Consider the following 23294-nt stretch of genomic DNA (forward strand, 5'->3'; position numbering starts at 1 on the left):
AAGCATGTAAGAAATATTGAAGTACTAACTAACATTGAATTTCCGTCAGATCACAGGTTAGTTAGAGCAACATTTGAAATAAAAAATACAAAAAAATGTAGAAAAACTTTCAAAGAGTCTCTTGTGATCCCAAATAGCGAATCTGCAGTCGAAACTTATCTAAGAAATTTAACAGCTCTTATAAAAGAAATAGAATACAATACACAACAACAACACACAGATACAGAGGATACAGAGGAAAATATAAACGTACAGTCCTACTACGATTCCATAGAAAAAGCAATCAAAACAAGTCTAGATCCCAAAACAAAACAAAACAAAAAGAGAAAAGATATTTTAAAACAAGAAACAAAGGCGCTTATAAAAAGACGCACAGACCTTTTACTTATTAAACACAGGGATAAAAATACGAGAAAAGAATTAAGTGATATATTCAAAAGTACAAACAGAGCAATAAGAAATGACTATGAGGCTTACAGGAGAAACATCATTGAAAAAAACTTGGTTAAATATAGAAGTTATAAAAGAGCCCAAAAGGAATTAAAAACTCACAAGAACTGGATCCAAGCTCTGAACTCAGGTTCAAAGGAAGTAAAAACCAGGATTGACCTGATGGATTGTGCTACACAATTTTATAAAGAGTTGTACTCGAAACGACCAGAAGACAAAAGTTACACGAGTCATGAAATCGAAGATGTTCACGAAGAAGAAGAAGAAATGGATGAAGTGATGCCAATAAACGAAATTGAAACATTAGACCACATTAAATCTCTTAAGAATGAAAAAAGCGCAGGACCGGACAATATACAAAATGAATTAATAAAAATCGCAGCGCGCCAGCTTACTTCTCCCTTAACATTACTGTTCAATATGATGATAAACACAGGACAAGTACCTTCACAATGGACCTCTTCTGAAATCATTCTCCTTTACAAAAAGGGTAACCCTCTCGATATATCAAACTACCGACCGATTAGTCTTTTGTCAAGCATCTATAAACTATTCACATCCATCCTTTCAAGCAGGATCGGTCCACAAATTGACAGCTTTCAATCTGTAGAGCAAGCCGGTTTCCGCTCAGGGTTCAGTACTATTGACCATATTCATGTAATGGAGCAGACTATTGAAAAATACAGAGAATTTCAAAAACCGCTTTACATCGCCTTCATAGATTACACAAAGGCATTTGACAGCATATCACATATTTCCATCTGGAAGGCGCTAACTAAGTGTAAAATAAACAAGCAATATATAAATATATTGAAGAACATATACATGAATAGCAAAAGCAAGGTGAAACTAGAATTCTGCGGGGAAGAAATAAATATATCAAGAGGTGTTAGACAAGGTGATCCAATATCTCCAAAACTGTTTATTGCAGTCCTTGAAAACGTAATCAGCAATCTAGACTGGAGAAAAGAAGGCATCAATATATCCGGCAAATATCTTAGTCACCTAAGGTTTGCAGATGTCATCGCGATCTTTGCAGACCACAGTAGGAAACTAGAAAAAATGATAAGAACCTTAGATATAGAAAGTAGAAAAGTAGGACTAGAAATGAATTTAAGTAAAACCAAGATAATGACAAACAGTTCACAAAATAGAATACTTTTGAACAACATTGAACTAGAATACGTACGCTCCTATCTATATCTTGGCAAACAAGTCTCCTTCAGCATTACAAGTGCAGAAGAGGAAGTAGACAGACGGATTAACATAAGCTGGAACAAGTACTGGGCACAAAAAGAAATAATGAAAGGAGCTTACCCAGTACATCTTAAAAGAGCAGTCATAGATACATGCATCCTACCATGCCTCACCTACGCCAGCCAAACATGGGTCCACACAAAGAGCATCAAAAGAAAAATAGTAACTTGCCAAAGGGCGATGGAAAGGAGCATACTTAATCTGCGAAAAATACATAAAGTGAGAAGTGAAGACATACGAAAGAAGACAAAACTTACAGACGCCTTGAAACATGCCTTAAAACTGAAATGGAAGTGGGCTGGTCATGTATCGAGATTTACAGATGAAAGATGGACAGGAAAAATCTCTACTTGGCCAGGTCCAGCAGGCAAAAGAAAAATTGGTAGACCGAAGGCGCGCTGGTCGAACGATATTGTACAAATAGCAGGAATAAATTGGCTTGAAAGTGCCAAAGACAGAAAAAAATGGCACCAGCTGGAGGAGGCCTATACCCAAGAGGGATCCTTATCTAAGAAAGAAGAATATAATATTAAATAAAATATACTAAGTTTTACTAACTTACTAACAAACACTCGTATTCACATACACACAAGTATACATTCAGATACACACACACACATACAAACACACACACATACAAACACACACACACACACACACATACAAACACACACACACACACTTCATACGCTCACCATAGCAATCAAAAATACTAATAGAGAAATACTTACTAACATTAAATTAATACTAGATATAAAATGTAAATAACTTAAAAAATAATATGTAAATAATTAGAATTAAGATAAGATAAGGAGTAAATAAAGGCTTTGAAATTGAAATTGAAATTAATTACTAAAAGAAGGACGAGCACTTTGCCTATTTTGGCTAATATCTACTTAGTAGGTAGAAAAATTATTAAATTAGTCAGAATAAGTTATAATTTTCGTAACTGTTTATAATGATTACTGTAGTCTAGAAAATGTTATCACTTACTCTGAGACTATAATGTTTAAATTAGGATTTACGATATGTACGGCTATTGCATTGTAAAATAAACGCTTTCAGTACCAGCTTGATTAAGGAAATTGTTTTGTTGGTCTCAACATAATATGTTTGAATCAGATTTATTTATTTTTAACCCCCGACCCAAAAAGAGGGGTGTTCTAAGTTTGACGTGTGTATCTTTGTATCTGTGTATCTGTCTGTGGCATCGTAGCTCCCAAACTAATGAACCGATTTTAATTTAGTTTTTTTTTTGTTTGAAAGGTGGCTTGATCGAGTGTTCTTAGTTATAATCCAAGAAAATCGGTTCAGCCGTTTGAAAGTTATTAGCTCTTTTCTAGTTATTACTGTAACCTTCACTTGTCGGGGGTGTTGCACCTGCACGCACTGAGCGCTTCGATTGCGGTGAGCGCCATACAACTCCATATTACCTCCATGTGCCTCCATACTGCACAAAATATTGCGCGAATTGGTGGTAAGTGATGATGCATGATGAAAAGCGGCCATGTGGGACTCACTAGCAATGCATTTGATGCCGCATTCGTATAGCATACCCACTTAACAGGGCTCTCTCCGTCACTCGTTTCATACCATTTCATACAATCGTAGTTCCAATTTCATTTGAATATCAAGCAACCAAAGTCCATGAAATTTTGCAGACATATTCTAGAAACTAATATCTGTGTCTGTGGTGTTTTAGATTTTTCTAAAAATATGTAGTTTTAAAATTGCAGGGGCTCAAAGATTTGTATGAAAATTTTAAGACCGCGTAACTTTGAAACTGAATATTTTAACAGAAATCTGGAAAACCACAGACATAGATATTAGTTTCTAGAATATGTCTGCAAAATTTCATGGACTTTGGTTGCTTAGTATTCAAATGCAATTGGAACTACGATTGTATGAAATGGTATGAAACGAGTGACGGAGAGAGCCCTCTTAAGTGACTAATCTGCCAACACCGCGTCTTTCGGTGTGACTTTGCTATTCCAGCATCTTTTAGGATCCCAATGTCTAGATGTTCTCTGAACTAGGTACTAACTTAACAGGGCTCTCTCCGTCACTCGCTTCATATAATCGTAGTTCCAATTTCATTTGAATATTAAGCAACCAAAGTCCATAAAATTTTGCAGACATATTCTAGAAACTAATATCTGTGTCGGTGGTGTTTTAGATTTTTCTAATATGTAGTTTTAAAATTACAGGGGCTCCAAGATTTGTATGTAAATTTTTAAGACCGCGTAACTTTGAAACCGAATATTTTAACAGAAATCTGGAAAACCACAGACACAGATATTAGTTTCTAGAATATGTCTGCAAAATTTCATGGACTTAGGTTGCTTAATATTCAAATGAAATTGGAACTACGTTTGTATGAAGCGAGTGACAGAGAGACCCCTCTTAAGCTGTTAGAATGTCAAGAATGTCGTACATATAGACACGGGCGTGGGTGTAATCTGCCGGGTAGGTATTGGGTACGTAGGCATAATCCACAATGAACCTGCGACGACCTTGTTACCGTTGCGCGACATATTTTGTATCGAGTCTTGTTGTAAGAACACTTAGCGTTGAGTACCTATTCATCACGAATACCTAGTAGGTATAGCTAAGCTACCTATTTAACAGGGCTCTCTCCGTCACTCGCTTCATACAATCGTAGTTCCAATTTCATTTGAATATTAAGCAACCAAAGTCCATGAAATGCAGACATATCCTAGTAAAACACCACAGACACAGATATTAGTTTCTAGAATATGTCTGCAAAATTTCCTGGACTTTGGTTGCTTAATATTCAAATGAAATTGGAACTACGTTTGTATGAAGCGAGTGACGGAGAGACCCGTCTTAAGAGCCCGCTTGGAACCTGGTGGAACCCAAAATAGTGCTGTTTCCACAGATGACGGTAACAATGCTATTTGTGCGTGTCATCCTTTTCCTCTAACTTCACCTCACCAGGAGAGAGGCCAGGTGAATGAATTTTGCTTGAGATTCAAGATTTTTTTGTCAAAACGGTAAAGTGATAATCGTTAATCGACGTTTTGAATTACGCCTATTTTTGGCAAAAAAAAAAACCTTTTTTCCTCGCCTCGGAACCTCGGTGCGCGAATCCTACTCGCACTTAGCCGGTTTTTTTATGACACCCAGATTTAATATTTTGATGCACAGTAAATTAGATTTGAGTCTTTGTATTTGTGCCATACTTCTTTACCTAGTTTAACTTATAAATACATCATCAAAACATGATAGATGAAATCTTCAAGCTGATGCTTGACAAGTGTAAATTAAAAATTTATAACACCCCCGACGATCCAAAGTATTTGAGTTTTCCAAAACATCATTTTCAAATAAATAACTATGTATTTAGGCAACGTCCATCTTGACAGCTTGACATTTGTCAATTGACATAATATTATGAACCTAACGGTTATCTAACCCTCTTTTCTACAAGAAAACTAGAAAAGAGCTGATAACTCTTAAACGGCTGAACCAATTTTTTTAGAACTACGTTTTAATTAATTTTAAATTAATTTTAGATTATAGCTAAGAACACTCTCGATCAAGCCACCTTTCAAACAAAAAAAACTAAATTAAAATCGGTTCATTCGTTTAGGCGCTACGATGCCACAGACAGATACACAGATACACAGATACACAGACACACAGATACACAGATACACACGTCAAACTTATAACACCCCTCTTTTTGGGTCGGGGGTTAAAAACAATAACAAATGCGGTCTGTGTGTTATCTCTTTGCATAGAATCTATAAAATTTAAATGTCATCCGGATCGCAAAACTAGAATGGATGGTAGAGAGTTGGTATTGTTTTCATCTGTCGCGGTTACTAGCCTGTATTATACCTGTGTAGCTTGAAACTATCGAGGACAGTCGACCGAGTTCATTTCAGCAACAGATTGCTCGAGTTAAAAACCGGCCAAGTGCGAGTCAGACTCGCGCACCGAGGGTTCCGTACTCGGGTAATTTTTCCGACATTTTGCACGATAAGTCTAAAACTATTATGCATAAAAATAAATAAAAATCTGTTTTAGAATAGAAGGTAAATAATAATAAAAATAAATACCCTAATTGGTATAGTTATCTTACTTTAAAAATTAAAACACATTTTTTTTAATGATGTAACAACAAATTCACGGTTTTCGGATTTATTCCTTTACTTTGTGCTATAAGACCTTCCTACCTGCCTTTCACGATTCTAGATCACCGGGAAGTATCCTGTAGGTTTTCTTCGGACACGACGGACGGATGGACGGACAGACAGACAGATAGCTAACAAAGTAAACCCGAACGGTTCCGTTTTTCCTTTGGAGGTATGGAACTCTAAAAATATGGAGCAATGTTTATAGAGATAGATCACGTTTTGTAACACTGATCGAAAAATAGAGCTGACTTTTATTCTTTCTCTTGTGCATTTCATTTATACTCTGTAGTATTTCATTTACCCAACTGAAATTACTAAATGTGCTTATTAACCTCCGACCCAAAAAGAGGGGTGTTATAAGTGTATCTGTGAATACTCTTTGTATCTATGTATCTGTCTGTGGCATCGTAGCTGCTAAACTAATGAACCAACTTTAATTTAGTTTTTTTTTTTTGAAAGGTGGCATGATCGAGAGTGTTCTTAGCTATAATCTAGACTGTACCTATACAAATTAAGTTATAACAAGTGTAAATTTAAAATTCAAAACAACCCCGACAAGTGAAGGTTACAGTAACTAGAAAAGAGCTGATAACTTTCAAACGTCTGAACCGAATTTCTTGGATTATAGCTAAGAACACTCTCGATCAAGCCACCTCTCAAACAAAAAAAAAAACTAAATTAAAATCGGTTCATTAGTTTACAAGCTACGATGCCCCAGACAGATACACAGATACACACGTCTAACTTATAACACCCGTCTTTTTGAGTCGGGGTTAAAAATCTGCTAACGTTTGGTCCCAGCAACGGACACTCAAATGTAAATACCTATAACCAGGTCCAAATCGTTACATGGCGTCCACCTGTTCACCAAGAAGGTGAATTTTTCATTACTTTAACGAGTTCTCTGCTCATTAGTTAGTCTATGTCCACATATGTGTTAACCACATCGATCTCGTTCTGTATTGAGGTCACTGCATTCATCGGATTGTTCCATACCACGTTGGTCGATTGTGACCAATGATTTGACACTTGTGACCAACGTTTCTTGAATTTTATTAGTTGGTGCATCTACGACATAGTAAAGTTAGTTTATGATTTACATTATAATTCATAATCCTATATAACTCAAAATTTAAAAAACCCCCGCCACAAAAACCTCTAAAAGAAAACTAGAAAAGAGCGGATAACTTTCAAGCGGCTGAACCGATTTTCTTCGATTATAGCTAAGAACACTTTCAATCAAACCACCTTTCAAACAAAAAAATAATTAAAATCGGTTCATTCGTTTAGGAGCTATGATGCCACAGACAGATACACAGATACACACGTCAAACTTATAACAGCCCTCTTTTTGGGTCGGGGGTTAAAAAGGGACTGACATAGCTCAAAGGATTAGCAAGCTGAAGTGGTAATGTGCAGGTCATATCTGTCGCAGAACTGACGGCCGATGGGGCAGACGTGTTCTGGAGTGGAGACCGCGTATCGGTAAAGCGCAATGGATGACCTCCAGCTCGCTGGACCGCTGACCTGAAGAAGGTGGTGAGGAGCGGGTGGATGAGGAAGGCGGAGGACCGTGTTTGGTGGCGCGCTCTTGGAAAGGCCTATGCCCAGCAGTGGACGCATACAGGCTAATGGAACGGAATGGAACGTAATAATAATGGCCGGGGGCACTACCGTGCCCCCAGATATGGCTGTAGGCCTTAAATCTTATCAACATAATGGTGATTGAAATGGCGCCTGCGTACCGTTTAGTAATGATTAAACTGCGTAAGCGCCGATTACGCAGTTTCCTGTTGCATGTGCATTTAAATCTGCTTACGTAGCTTGTTGCGTACACATTTGCATACACTTGCATGCATAGCATTAGGTACCTAAGTAATTTCAATTATCCTTTTACGTATCTCCAGAGAAATACCTGCTTTTCATGATTGTAGGTCAACCGGAAGTACCCTATAGGTTTCGCTTGACACAACAGACAGACGAACAGACAGACAGACAAACAGACAGACAACAAAGTGATCCTATAAGGGTTCCTTTTTAAGGCTCCGTACGTCAAAAGGCAAAACGGAACCCTATAGGATCACTTTGTTGTCTGTCTGTCTGTCAACGATAATAACATGAATAGAAAGACATTTTTTTTAAGAAAAAGATCTACATAATTAACCCCCGACCCAAAAAGAGGGGTGTTATAAGTTTGACGTGTGTATTTGTGTATCTGTCTGTGGCATCGTAGCTGCTAAACTATTGAACCGATTTTAATTTAGTTTTTTTCTTTGAAAGGTGGCTTGATCGAGAGTGTTCTTAGCTATAATCCAAGAAAATCGGTTCAGCCGTTTGTAAGTTATCAGCTCTTTTCTAGTTATTGTAACATTGACTTGTCAGGGTTGTTTGCACTTGTTTTTAATACAATAAATATACAATAAATTGTATGTGCTTTGTCTATCGGAACTTTTATAATAACTTAAGTATATAGGTACCTATAGGTTGATAGAAAGGGATTGCTAAGTTCTAGAACTTGTATCAAAGTTCATTAATGTGTCAGTAATAAAATCGATGATAGAGTCGTTATTGAAAACTTTTAATGGGACTTGGAGAAAATTTTTCTTCAAGTTTTCTTTAAAAGGATTCTGCAAATTTCTTATATATATAATACCTTCATGTTAAGAGAAACTGACTGACTGACACAGATAGTTGTTTCTGGAACGTATCTTCAATATCTGTGTCTGGGGTTTGCCAGATTTTCGTCAATAACTAGTTTTAAACTTACGTTTGTCTGGAGCGTGCTACGAATAAACTCCTATTAATTCAATGGGCTTCCATAGTTTTATCACTCTATATTTATTCATCATGTTGTTGATGGACAAGATAGAGTATGTGTGACAATTGACAAGCAAGTAATGACTTGCATACGTAACTAGCATTGGCTGCCGTCTTATCACGTAAGCCGACAGTTGTCTAACAAACACTTAATAATTGTTAATGATTATACCTGTCTATCCATTGTGATTGATGGGTTTTAGGGTTCCGTAACCAAAGGGTACCAACTGGACCCTGTTACTAAGTCTCCACAGTCCATCCGTCCTTCTGTATTTCAGCGGGCTGTATCTCGTTAACCGTAATGGGGTAATGGGTAGAGAGTTAACAACAAATAACAAAAAAATCAAAATGGCTGCCATTTGGCCAATGGGTTGGGGTTCGAACCGCCGATCTTTCGGATTTCAACCCGCTCATTTAACCATTGAGCTATTAAGGCTCTAATTAGATAGACTATGTCCGTCTCCGGGTTGCGGTAGCAAAGTAGCAGACTGTATCTCTGTACATTTTGTAGATAGATACCTAGATAGAAAACTATATTGCACACAAAGCATGAAATAATCAAGACAAAACAACAATTGTAAGCAAAGGTACAACCTACAATATATAAAGTAAAGCGGATGAACCGGCCGTGAAAATGTAACGAACAGACAGACAGATACACTTTCTTGTTTAATAATAATAAATAGTATGAATTTATGTCATTGGTAGATACTCACACTTTTATGTACAGAAGGCATCCAAACATCTGCACATTGAAACCGAATATGTACTGGGTATACTATCAGTAATAGCAGCAATTTAAAATTTATATTCAAACAAATATGGACTCTATTAAATGCTAGTTTAAAGTCAATATTTCATTGGCAAGTTACGATATAGTTGTTAACCTTAAAATGGTAGCAAGGTTATCTAAATTGGTTGTAGGTTTATATAACAGCACGTGTATCCTTTATCGGAAGGCGGAATGGTTGTGTGTAAACAAAGATGATTTAGCTTACGAGGTGTGACTATCTATCATAATATCATATCTATCATATCATATCATATCATGTCATATCATATCATATCATACCTATCATATCATATCATCATCATTTATTATTTACCCTTCCAGTTCCCTACTAAATACGGATCTCTTCTCAGAAGGAATGAGAAGGGTTTAGAACTAGTCCACCACGCTACTAAGGTTGAGATTTACAGAGCGCACTTTGCTGAGACCAAAGACACTGTTAAAACGAGACATCGCTGTCATAAATCTGTCTCATTTTTGACCGCCGGGCCCCGACCCAAAAAGAGGGGTGTTATACCGACCCGACACAAAATTCTCTATAAGAAAACTAGAACAGAGCTGATAACTTTCAAACAGCTAAACCGATTTTCTTCGATTATAGCTAAGAACGCTCTCGATCAAGCCACCTTTCAAACAAAAAAAACTGAATTAAAATCGGTTCATTACTTTAGGAGCTTCGATGCCACAGACGATACACAGATACACACGTCAAACTTATAACACCCCTCTTTTCGGGTCGGGGGTAAATAATCATAATCATATTTATTTTGCCAAATTGGAACCTGAAGGATTATAGATAGTACTGTTTAGTACAGTAATAGACAGTAGTAAGTCGTGTGAATTCGTTTCTAATGAAGATTTTTCTTGTTTCAGGTAATGGAGTAATTAATGGAGTTTTCCAAATAACAGTAATTTAATAAGCAAGTACCTAGGCGTGTTCGAATTGAATTTCGAATGGTGCAAGTTTATCCCCTCTTTGACCTATTACATCGCTTCTTGTAGTACCTAATCTATGACCCTTGATTATTGAAGAGAGCCATTTGCTTATTCTGAGTCTATGACAGTGTAAAACTCTCCGTCACTCGTTTCCACTCGTTTCATACAATCGTAGTTCCAATTTCATTTGAATATTAAGCAACCAAAGTCTATGAAATTTTGCAGACATATTCTAGAAACTAATATCTGTGTCTGTGGTGTTTTAGATTTTTCTAAAAATATGTAGTTTTAAAATTACATGGTCTCAAGGATTTGTATGAAAATTTTTAAGACCGCGTAACTTTGAAACCGAATATTTTAACGGAAATCTGGAAAACCACAGACATAGATATTAGTTTCTAGAATATGTCTGCAAAATTTCATGGACTTTGGTTGCTTAATATTCAAATGAAATTGGAACTACGATTGTATGAAACGAGTGACGGAGAGAGCCCTCTTAAGTCACACACAATCTAAGCTGTTTAATGACCGAGTGCCAGACGTCTTACGAACAGTTCATCGCGGTGTAAGAACCAGATGAACGTAACTACGTTTTCGTAAACTTTACAGGAGAGCGAAAAAACTATCTAAAATTGCCTCTTCAGACTTTACCAGCTATTTAAAGAGAAACTATACAATTGACAAAAAAAAAAATATATACTGATATATTGGCATACTATTTGAGATTTGTAAAAGTTAAGAATTATTTATTTAATATGTATGCTTACGTCATAGATACAATATTTTTTTTAATTCGGTAGACATACGTTACTGTGGCCCTTAATTTTTTAAACTTCTCTTGTTATCGTAAGGTTATCGTACTGAAATACGTCATTTTTGTGAAGCTAATTTTAATTTTGTATTAGTGATGAAATGAATAAAAAAAATTAAATAAATCATTCAATGAAAATAATCAATCAATCACAACTTAATCTTTATTTACTGCTGAAAACGTGCAATTTTAATAATAAACATAGTTCAGTTTACATGTTAAAGCCATCCGCATAGAAAAATCTTAATTATATTCGTCATCATCTGTTGTTCCAACTGAAAATCCTTCATAAAAACTGTGATATTGTAACGGGATGACTTCTAGTCTGCATAAGTCCTGCAAATCTTCATATTTTTCAGCAGAAATGGGTAAAAGTTTATTATATGCATTTTTTAACACAATTTGTTGCACAGGTGGTCTTTTGCCTCGTCTAATAGTCTTAAATTGTCTAGCTTTTATAGTTTTAGATTTATCGACATTCAAAACCTCTAGTCAAAAATTCTAGGCTACTTTTTGAAGTCCTAGAAGACTGAAATTCGGCATTAAGTAGGAATTTCAAGAATTATGAACAACAGATAAATTAAGAAATCGGGTCCCCCTTCATCCCCTCTATGAGATGCATATCTGTAAAATCTGTTGCTCGAATACTAGTTTTCAGGATAAGATGTCCGTGGCAGATTTATCAAACGTACCAACTATCTGTGTTTCCTGAAGTCCTAAAAGACTGAAATTTGGTATATCTGCTTCAAAATTGAGTTGCAAGATTCCACCCGAAGAAACATAGTTACATACGAGAACATTACAAGTTTAATAAAAACTTAAAAAAAAAGAGGTAACGATAGAGAGTGGGCCATGAAAATGATGAACCTACAAGAAATAAATCAAAAATAAATCTAAGGCACCTGTCAAAAAGAAATGAAATCCCACCAAAAACATTTCATGTAAAATGTTGCCAAGACTCACAAGTTCATAATGTTATCACTGTTAAAATACTTTGGACTTGGGATAGGTCCCATTGCCAGCACAAATCTGAGCTCAGCTAGGGGCTTGGCTCTACTAGAGATCTCATAACTTTTTAACAGTGAAAACATTATGAACTTGTGAGTCTTGGCAACATTTTACATGAAATGTTTTTGGTGGGATTTCATTTCTTTTTGACAGGTGCCTTAGATTTATTTTTGATTTATTTCTTGTAGGTTCATCATTTTCATTTTTCATTTACATCAATTTTTAGCTGCCATACTAACGTAAGTTTTTATTTTTCAATGGACTATAATAATTATCAAAGAAAATAGTACCGCCAGAGTAATGTATATCGTATTACGTCGCTTTGGTCATTAACTTAAATTATTTATTTTACAAAAATGTCTGGGCCAATAGAACGTAAATAGATAAACGTTGTTTTGGCTTTTTAAATCTAGCGTCAAACACAATTTTGTAACACCCAAAACAACGTAAAAGCTTTTGCGTTGATATGGTTCTATGATATTGTGAAACAAACAATATTTCTACGGTTAAAAATATTGTCTTTGCAAATACGTTCCTATAGCCCTAACGGGTTGCACGATTTTTAAAACTATTTTAGCGGAACTCATGATATGTTTTTTTGGTTCTATTGAAATTTGTTGAAATGCTAATACGTTTTTTTGGAATTTGTGAAATATTGACTATATCGTTACGTCGTTTTGGCAGTTCATAAAGGCCCACATTGTGACCCGATTTATGAAAAAAAACGATTTTTGATTTTTTTGTAGTTACGTTCATCTGGTTCTTACACCGCGTCATGACGGCTTAAATAGCTTATGTTTAACAATATCACGGTTGTATTCGTTATGAGGTCATTGCACGTTATTAGATTAACTGCCGAAGGAATTTAAATTGACTAAGCTATTTCTGGCGGCTCGTTTCCAAGTGTGACTTTCATTATCATCGTCATCAGCATGATTCACAAGTGTAAATTAAAAATTTATAACACCTCCGACAAGTGAAGGTCACAGTAACTAGAAAAGAGCTGATAACGTTCAAACGGCTGAACCGATTTTCTTGTATAGCTAAGAACATCGATCAAGCCACCTTTCAAACAAAAAACTAAATTAAAATCGTTTCATTAGTTTAGGTGCTACGATGCCACAGACAGATACACAGATACACATGTCAAACTTATAACACCCTTCTTTTTGGGTCGGTGGTTAAAAATTGTTGTAAACGTAATTTCCACAGCGCGTACTTACCATCTGAGAGTGAATTCATAGAATTTTAACCGCAACTCGCAAGGTTCTCTAAGGTTAAGGCTGAGCTATTGAAAGACTTTAACGTTTTCACGACATTTCTAAGCATTTAAACTGCCATTTGAATTCTCATTTAAAAGCGAAGTGCAGTCTTAATTTCAGACTCTAAAATCTTAGTTTTGACTTTTGATTTCATAATGAAACCTTATATTTCCTGCGGAAGTGAAGTATTACTCTGAAAAACATGGTTTTGAAATTGAAGGAAATAAGTACCTACCTAATACCTAACGGGCTGTTATTGTTGAGTGAAGTAGGAATAATTCAGTTTTAAAGAACCGGCCAAGTGCGAGTCTGACTCGCGCACTAAGGGTTCTGTACTCGGGTATATTTCCGATTTTTTTTGCACGATAAATCAAAAACTATTGTGCATATAAATAAATAAAATTATATTTAATTAAAAATTTAATATTAATGTATTATACAGTAGAACCTCGATAATCCGTACTCTGAATAATCCGAACGCCGCTGTAATCCGAACTGCCGACTGCCCCTCTCTCTCCCTTACCGTGACCGCTGATCTTATATTTTGTTACGCAAGAGACTGACGAGTCTGGGAATGACGAGTCTTTTGTTGACAATACTTCAGCTTTAAACGTCAAGAAAATTCCTCATTCACAAGCTATATTAGCACTGAACACTTGTTTAGATTGGGCTGATGAAAATGACTTGTCTTTATCCGAAAAGATGATGCTGCGTAATTTGAGGGACAAAGCCTTTTTTGGTCAATAAATAGAACCCGCCAAACTAAAATTGATGACTTTATGAATAAGTAACGTATTTTGTGGTTTAAATATGTGTTTTATAGTACCTGAATAAATATTTTTTGTCAAAATATATTTGCATTTTTTTTAAACATACCTACTGTAATCCGAACGCTCCGTGAGTCCGAACAGGGGTTATTTTTTGGTAGTTCGGATTATCGAGGCTCTACTGTATTATGTAAAGTGTACCAGCTATACGCTTCTATAAACAAGTAACTGTATGTAGTATCGTCTTATAACCCCGATGCATACGAAATTCGATGGAACCTTGCAAGTTGTAAACTCCAAGTTTGAACTAAATATCCGTCGAGGTGTGAAATGTGGTCTATTTTCGGAAAGACATTTGCGTACAACCTTGGCAGTTTATTATTTTTGAACCGATTCTCTTCGATTATAGCTAAGAACACTCTCGATCAAGCCACCTTTCAAACAAAAAAAAAACTAAACTAAAATCGGTTCATTCATATAGGAGCGATGCCACATACAGATACACAGATACATAGATACACAGATACACACGTAAAACTTATAACACCCCTCTTTTTGGGTAAACCTACTCAAAGGAAAATTCGCTGTCAAAGTTTTTAATTTACTTAATTTGCGAATAATTGTTACTTATAACCTATGTATTTTGTTGATTTGTTATTATGTATGTTGCAAAAGTAGATAATTATTGTTTACTGAACTGATAAATTTATAAATGTCGAATTATACGCTTGGCTGGCTGTGCAACGGCTGTAAACTTTATAATATATCCTGATGCCTATTTATAGGTATCTGTGTACTTATGTACAAAACACCGGTTTAACCTGATAGTGCATAAAAGTGAATATTATGTGAAAGGAGCCCTAGCTGTTCAAAGTAATGTGCATTTTTAACCCCAAACCCAAAAAGAGGGGTGTTATAAGTTTGACGTGTGCATCTGTGTATTTGTCTGTAGCATCGTAGCTCCTAAACTAATGAACCAATGTTAATTTAGTTTTTTTTTTTGTTTGAAAGGTGGCTTGATCGAGAGTGTTCTTAGCTATAATCCAAGAAAATCGGTTCGGCTAAAGTTATCAGCTCTTATCTACTGTAACCTTCACTTGTCGGGGGTGTTATAGATTTTTAATTTACACTTATAAGTAATTAAATATCACTTGCTTTAACAATGAACTTCATGAGGAAACCGGCATGCCTGAGAGTTCTCTTTAATGTTCTTAAAGGTGTGAAAGCCTGCTAATCCACACTTGGCCAGCGTGGTGGACCTATACCCTTCTCATTCCCAGAGCAGACTTGTGCTCAGTAGTTGGTCGGTGATGGGTTGATCATGATGATGTTGATCTAACATATCATGTATTTTAGAAAATCACACTATCACACTAATATTATATACCTAGACGAATGTTTTTGTGTATGTATGACGTATGTATGTGTGTATGTTTGTTACTCTTTCACGCAAAAACTACGAAACGGATTTAGCTGGGAATGAAGATAAACTCTAACCTGGTTTAACATATAGGCTACTTTTTATCCCGGAAAATCAAAGAGTTCCCGCGGGATTTTGAAAACCTGAATCCACGCGAACGAATTCGCGGGCTTCATCTAGTATCACATAACGGGATGTAAGCCTTAAACGTTTTTACGACATCCCTCGGTCAATACAGCCTCTCCCTAAGAGATGTAGCCGTTATCCGGGTTTATAAGTGATATAAAAGATATAAAAGGTTCCAAAAGCTTCGGTTATTTATTTAACCAAAGACTTTAGGAGTATCTTGGGTAAACGAGAATTGTGGGCGTACTAAAATGGTTAATGAATTATTTATCAAGACTAAAGTCCCCTATGTCATATAGGGGACCTAAGTCTTGATAAATTATTATTATTCACTCAAACTTAGCCTTATTATATCGACTTATCTCTCCATATATTGTATGCCCTAAAATAATAATATACAGGTTAATTATATTTATTTTGAAAGTTATGACCCTTGAAACATTTCTTATACAGGAAACTTCGTTCGCAAATACTCGTAAATCATGCAATTTAGTTTTCGTACGATGGTACGGAACCCTACGTCTGCGAATTTGATTCGCACTTGACCGATTTCTTAATTTGCATGGAGGTTTTTTTGAAATTCTTACTACTTGTTATTGCGGCTACAGAAATACATACTCTGTGTTTTTCTACAACTCCCTACAAGTTATTTTCTTTCTGCTTCCATGTTCCTATAGCAACATCAATTGGTATGTCACTCTTGAAAGGGAAGAGTGACAGGACATACCCTATGTAGTGTCATAGAGAAGAGTGACATAGTGACATGACTATAGGGACAAGGAAGGATATAGAAAATAATTGCACATGTAACCGCAAGGCTGGTGGGGCCATGGGAGGTGGTGGTTCATGAGATACAGACAGACGACGGACGGACGGCTCAGGCTTAGTAACAGGGTTCCTTGGGGGAACGGAACCCTAAAACTGACGATTGTGAAACGAATTTGCAAATAAAAGGCCCGGAAAGAGGGCAAGCGCTCCGTCCTCGATACGGTTACAAAGACTGATGTACAGACTGTAATTGCATTGCGAAACTGTCTGCTGATTGTTTGAAAACGTGCCGTTTAGTTACCAGTCAGGAAGTGGCCTTTGATAAAAGGACTTTTGTTTATATCGAACATCGAGCATAAATCGGTCAAGTGCGAGTCGGAATCTCACACGAAGGGTTCTGTATTATCGTACAAGAAATGACACTTTTTGTGATGTAACTACAAATTCACAGTTTTCGAATTTTTTCCTTTAGTTGCGCTATTAGATATTGGTACGTCGGCCTTTCATGAATCTAGTTCAACGGTAAGTAGGTACCCTATAGGTTTAGATTGCCTGACGGATCTAGACAGATAATAATATGACAGACAGACAGACAGGCAACGACGTGATTCTACCGCAAAAAGTAACCCAAGTTAAAATTCCTAAAACTTGTAACATATTATACATATCTATGCATATTATGTATACTGGCTGGCGTCAAATGTTACCTCAGGTATCTTTGATTTTATATCTAGGTTTCACGTACCTACTCTAGCCTAATTTTTGACAGGTGTCGATACAGGATCAAAACCTCGAGTTTCTTCACCCTAGTTCACTCTGGTTCTATCAATCTGATACTGACTGTATTAGACCCATTAGGCTGTGGCTAATTAAGCAGCTGTTACTTTGATATCAAATGATTTATGAAACTCCATCTCTTAATGGGCAGTAACATACATTACCAATTTAGGCGAACTAGGAAACCTTAATGTGATATAATAAGGTCATCAGGTTACTAGACCATTAGTTAACTTAGTCAATAATTATAGTGATTTGATTTAACCATCAACTAGAACCTATATCAAAATTTTGTAGATTATTTAAGTATGTACTACCTAAGATCATACGTACTATTATGTATTCTAAGATCATACTAACAGTTTATTTACCTATCCGTTTCTGCAACATACAACAAGTGTAAATTAATAATTTATAACACCCCCGACAATGTAAAGGTTACAGTAACTAGAAAAGAGCTGATAACTTTCAAACGGCTGAACCGATTTTCTTGGATTATAGCTAAGAACACTCTCGATCAAGCCACCTTTCAAACAAAAACAAACAAAAAAAATCGGTTCATTAGTTTAGGAGCTACGATGCCACAGACAGATACACAGATACACACGTCAAACTTATAACACCCCTCTTTTTGGGTTGGGGGTTAATAAAATGTATCTTCACAAGCAAAGTTTTAAATATGCCAAAATTGTACTTCCAAGCTCCGACTTAAGATTTCGTACTAGCAATATGCAGTAAATTGCACAGATTAGAATTGCAATTTTATGATATAACATCAAAAGAGTTTATTCACATACGGACCTAGTGATGTGACGACATGATTTATCGAGAGACAATTTCATCAATTATTCGAATCGAGTTGTTGAGTGTGACTCGTAGTTCTTGACATAAATCTTTGACAATTGGATCGCATTTAAAGATGAACACACAAGTAATTTAAAAAGTTTTTAAAAACCCGTCAGTCATTTGTGTTGTTTAGAAATCAAATACATAATTGAAAAAAATATTTAACAATGGAAAATGGTATTACAGTGGCCATATTGAATTTTTGACGTGACAACGTCTTATAATTCAATAGAGCCGGCTGCACGTACGAAAAAACATCACTCATGCGGCGTTACCTCGCTCTGAGGCGTTCCATGTAAGGCTTGATTGAAGTGCAAGCGAGAGCGCGGAACGAGCGACAAAGAAGCACAATCGGCCTTTGCTGTCACGTTCAACTGTCGTCAGTAAACCGACTTTACAGACAACCAATTTTTTTTCAAAAAATTTACAGTCAGTGTCACTCGGGATGATGTTAAGATTCTAACGATACCCCATAAATTCAAATCTGTTTAGGTATTTGGAAGCTATGGCGGAATAAAGAAACTCACATACATAACTACATGAACTATGAAAACATCACATATTTTTTGGGCGATCGTATACATATTACAATCGCTTTCAAAATTAATGCCAATTGTTAAAGTTGGTGTGCCATTATGTAAGAATTGATTAATGCAATTTCAATTGTTTTATTTTCAAGCCGACCGTGACCTCTAGCCATCGAATAACTACGGACAAAGCTAACAATGCCGCTAATTGGGTTGTTGTACACTTTAAATTACTAAACAAATTAATAGCTACACGCTCCATCTTAGGCGGACCGACGGACGGACAGACAGATAGTCAGACAAAAAATTTTTACAAAATATGTATGTATTGTAACGTCTGACTCAGTATGCGTTTTGGTTTCACTGTAAGCATGCTGAGATTATTATTATTATTAAATAATAAATAAATAATAATAACAAAGTGATCCTATAAGGGTTCCGTTTTTCCTTTTGAGGTACGGAACCCTAAAAATTAAGTATCAAATCGATTTTATTAATATTCTAACTGTCCCATCACTAAACTAAGGGTTCATTGTTCTTTTGACGATGTTTGCTTTTTCGCCGCGAGTAGTTTTCATTTCAGTCACGTTTCGTTCCTACTCGTAAGTCGTAATCGACCCTCTTATATGGAGTTTAAACTATTTTTAGCTTTATTAGTAAACTATATTTATCGTCCATTCAGTTTAATGATTCAGGCACATATAAGTTTAGTCTACTTTCGCGTTTTTAAACCCCGACCCAAAAAGAGGGATGTTATAAGTTTGACTTGTGTATCTGTGTACCTATCTGTCTGTGGCATCGTAGCTCCTAAACTAATGAACCGATTTCAATTTAGTTTTTTTTTGTTTGAAAGGTGGGTTGATCGAGAGTGTTCTTCGCTATTATCCAAGAAAATCAGTGCAGGCGTTTGAAAGTTATCAGTTTTTTTCTAGTTACTGTAACCTTCACTTGTCGGGGGTGTTATAAATTTTTAATTTACACTTGTATTTATTGTGCTGTATTTTATCTGCACTAATATTATGAAGACGTAAAATTTGGATGTAGGGGACTAAACTGATTCTGCTGCTTACGCGGTTAGAAAGATTCGACAATTAACTGACGTGGAGACCGCAAAGATAGTATATTTTGCTTATTTTCATAGTATTATGTCTTATGGAATCTTAATATGGGGTAGAGCGGCAGATATTGGGAGAATTTTTGTATTACAAAAAAGGGCAATACGCGCAATTTATAACTTAAAACCACGCGATTCACTTCGAGAAAAATTTAAGGAAATAGGTATCCTTACCGTAGCCTCTCAATATATTTACAACAACATAATTTTTGTAAGACAAAATATTCTTAGTTACAAGAGGGTTGGCGATCTACACAACAGGCTGACTAGACACCGTAACAGGCTTGCGACTCCTACGCTCCGTCTCAGGAAGGTCCAAAAGTCATTTGTGGGAATGGGTATAATCTTCTATAACAAAATTCCTCAGTCAATTTTGGACTTGCCTTTACACAGGTTCAAAAAATCTATTAAAAATATGCTCTTGAGAAAAGCATATTATACTATCGAAGATTATGTAAATGATAAAAAAGCGTGGATTTGAACTTCGATTCGCTCCAGCAATGCGCAGGACTTCAATTGCTTTTATACATGGCATAATATTGTATATCAAATCTTTGAAAAGAGCAACCGCCGAGTTTCTTGCTGGTTCTTCTCGGTAGGAAAGGCATTCCGAACCAGTGGTAGATGCTTTTGACGATTCGAAAGAACTTGTAAAAGTCTAATTGAATAAAAACATTTTGAATTTTGAATTTTGAATTCTGAAAATTGTTTCAAATCCGCCTACTACACTATGCGAAGTGTTACTCCTGAATTGAATACTATTGGTTGGTATACCTACCAATACTTCTGACTTATATTTCCCAAATAGGTAGGCGCTTAACCGTTAATCTTGTGTATAAGGAAATAGACACTGCAAATAGTACCTAGGTAGGTATTTAGTGGATTTAAATCTACAGTCTTTCGGATTTCATTCCACCCCGTGACTATTGAGCTATAGAGACTTTTATGAATGAAAATTAATGAGGTTTTTACAAGCGATAAACTTTTCATATTAAAATCATAATTCTTTTAGGTAGGTATATTAAAGACGTCAATTTGCGAACTCCCCCTAATGTCGTTTGCGGGATAATATCATTATAGGTAGGTATTTAATCCTATTAAAATTTATTTGCAGATAATTTATGTGCTTCTGTATTAAAACTTGAATTGCTTGTTTATGCGTCTTTTGTTTACCTTAATTGCGGAAAATAGGGGGTGTTTTACCGCCAAGGTAACACCTACCCTTTCCAAGTTACCACGATTTCATCTTAGATTGCATCATCACTCTACCAGATTAAGATGGGTCTCTCCGTAACTCGCTCCATACAAACGTAGTTCCAATTTCATTTGAATATTAAGCAACCAAAGTCCATGAAATTTTGCAGACATATTCTAGAAACTAATATGCCTGTGGTTTTCCAGATTTCTGTTAAAATATTTGGTTTCAAAGTTACACGGTCTTAAAATTTCACATACAAAACTTTGAGCCCCTGTAATTTTAAAATTACATATTTTTTAGAAAAATCTAAAACACGACAGGCACAGATAATAGTTTCTAGAATATGTCTGCAAAATTTCATGGACTTTGGTTGCTTAATATTCAAATGAAATTGGAACTACGATTGTATGGAGTACCTAAGTGACGGAGAGAGCCCTGTTAAGGTCGCACTCAAGGTCTAATTTGTGTCAAAATTGAGATAAATGTTTGGAAAATACGATTTATCCATAATTTTATTCAGCGCGAGAAGCGTTTGATCCGCAAATTCTCATCATCACGCATCAAGAAACATCGCATGTCGCGGAGATTCAGCCAAGGAAAGCGCGTTACGAGATAATGATAAACCATAAAACAAAAACTCGTCAAGTGTGTCTCAGAACACGCTTAAGGAAGGGTTCCGTAGCCACGCTAGTAGATTACTTGTTTGCATCGAAATGTAAGGAACTAAGCATTCTCAGTAAAGTTAAGCGGTATCACTCGAGGGAGTAAATCAATTTTATTTTAAATTTTCCTTTTTTCAGAAGGCATCCTGAAAATGACTTTTTTCAAAAAAATATGCCTTGGGTTTTAGGGTTCCGTAACCAAAAAGTGCCAACAGGACCTATTACTAAGCCTCCGCTATCCGCCCGTCTGTCTGTTTGTTTGTCAGCGTGCTGTATCTCATTAACTGTAACAAATAATGAAATTTTTATAACCAACTAGCTGTAGGGTTATAAGTAAGTAACTTTTCAACTCTATAGCTCCCTAATTTCTTTTTAAATTAACTGTGACACACAGACAGACAGACAGACGGACTTCACGAAACTATAAGGGTTTCTTGTTTTACTACGGAACCCTAAAAAGCGAAAAGATAGACCGAGTTATAGAATAAACGTAAACATTTCACGAAAGTGTATAAACGATGAGAATGATTCATGTCCAAATATTTGGATTACTGTCGTTAACTGCTACGGTAGAGTTTTATTAGTTCAATGAAAAGGTAGGTAGTTAACTAGCACAGTTATAATCTAAGTTTAGGTTATGACTTTACTGAATTTTTGAATAGACATAACCATCATAATTCGTAACATAATGTGACATAACCTAGTAATAACAAGTGTAAATTAAAAATTTATCACCTCCGACAAGTGAAGGTTACAGTGACTAGAAAAGATCTGATAACTTTCAAACGGCTGAACCGATTTTCTTAGATTATAGCTAAGAACACTCTCGATCAAGCCACCTTTCAAATAAATAACCCTTCCTTTCAGCTTTGCCGTAGTCGGGTAAAAAACTAAATTAAAATCGGTTCATTAGTTTAGGAGCTACGATGCCACAGACATATACACAGACACACAGATACACACGTCAAACTTATAACACCCCTCTTTTTGGGTCGGGGGTTAAAAAGATTACCAGGCTGAGTTTGTAGTAGGCTCTTCTCAGACGTTCGCGTTTGGAAGCCTTGTAGCTTTAGTTTTAAAAGCTAATTAGTTTTTAGGGTTCCTTACCTCAAAACGAAAAACGGAACTCTTATAGGATCACTTTGTTGTCTGTCTGTCTGTCTGTCTAAATGACGACCACGACGACCCTTCGACATAGGACCCTAACAACTTCGGCTTGGTCCTTGGAAGGGAACGCACCAGCCCAGAGAGAAAAAAGAACGTAGGCCAATAATTCGGGTCGCTCCTTCGTCCCTCACTTACCATACGATTGCTATTTCTAGAGTTCTAAACGGCTTTGTCAAACCTCAGTATATTTACCTACTTACAATATCCTACTCTGTGCCTCCTAACACTATGATTTCTATGCATGGTCCTACCCCAACTTGTAGTCAGTTGGCGCACCGTTTATCACATGCCCACATAACTGTGCGGGGGAGGTCCCGTGTCAATTTTCCAAGGCAGAGGTCGTTTGCACCAAGGATGAGATTTGATATCCGAGCCGTGTGTGGAATTGATTCCACATAATATATTATTTATGATTGCGATATGAAAGG

The 23294-nt window shown here is 36.0% G+C and overlaps 1 protein-coding gene across 1 annotated transcript in view; it reads left to right on the top strand.

Annotated features, from left to right (window-relative positions):
• LOC123876294 overlaps positions 1–23294 on the top strand; it is a 139798-nt gene that overhangs the window by 30700 nt on the left and 85804 nt on the right. The gene's annotated exons all lie outside the window — the stretch shown is intronic.

Source organism: Maniola jurtina, chromosome 21 (genome assembly GCF_905333055.1).
Source record: "Maniola jurtina chromosome 21, ilManJurt1.1, whole genome shotgun sequence".
NCBI lineage: Eukaryota > Metazoa > Arthropoda > Insecta > Lepidoptera > Nymphalidae > Maniola > Maniola jurtina.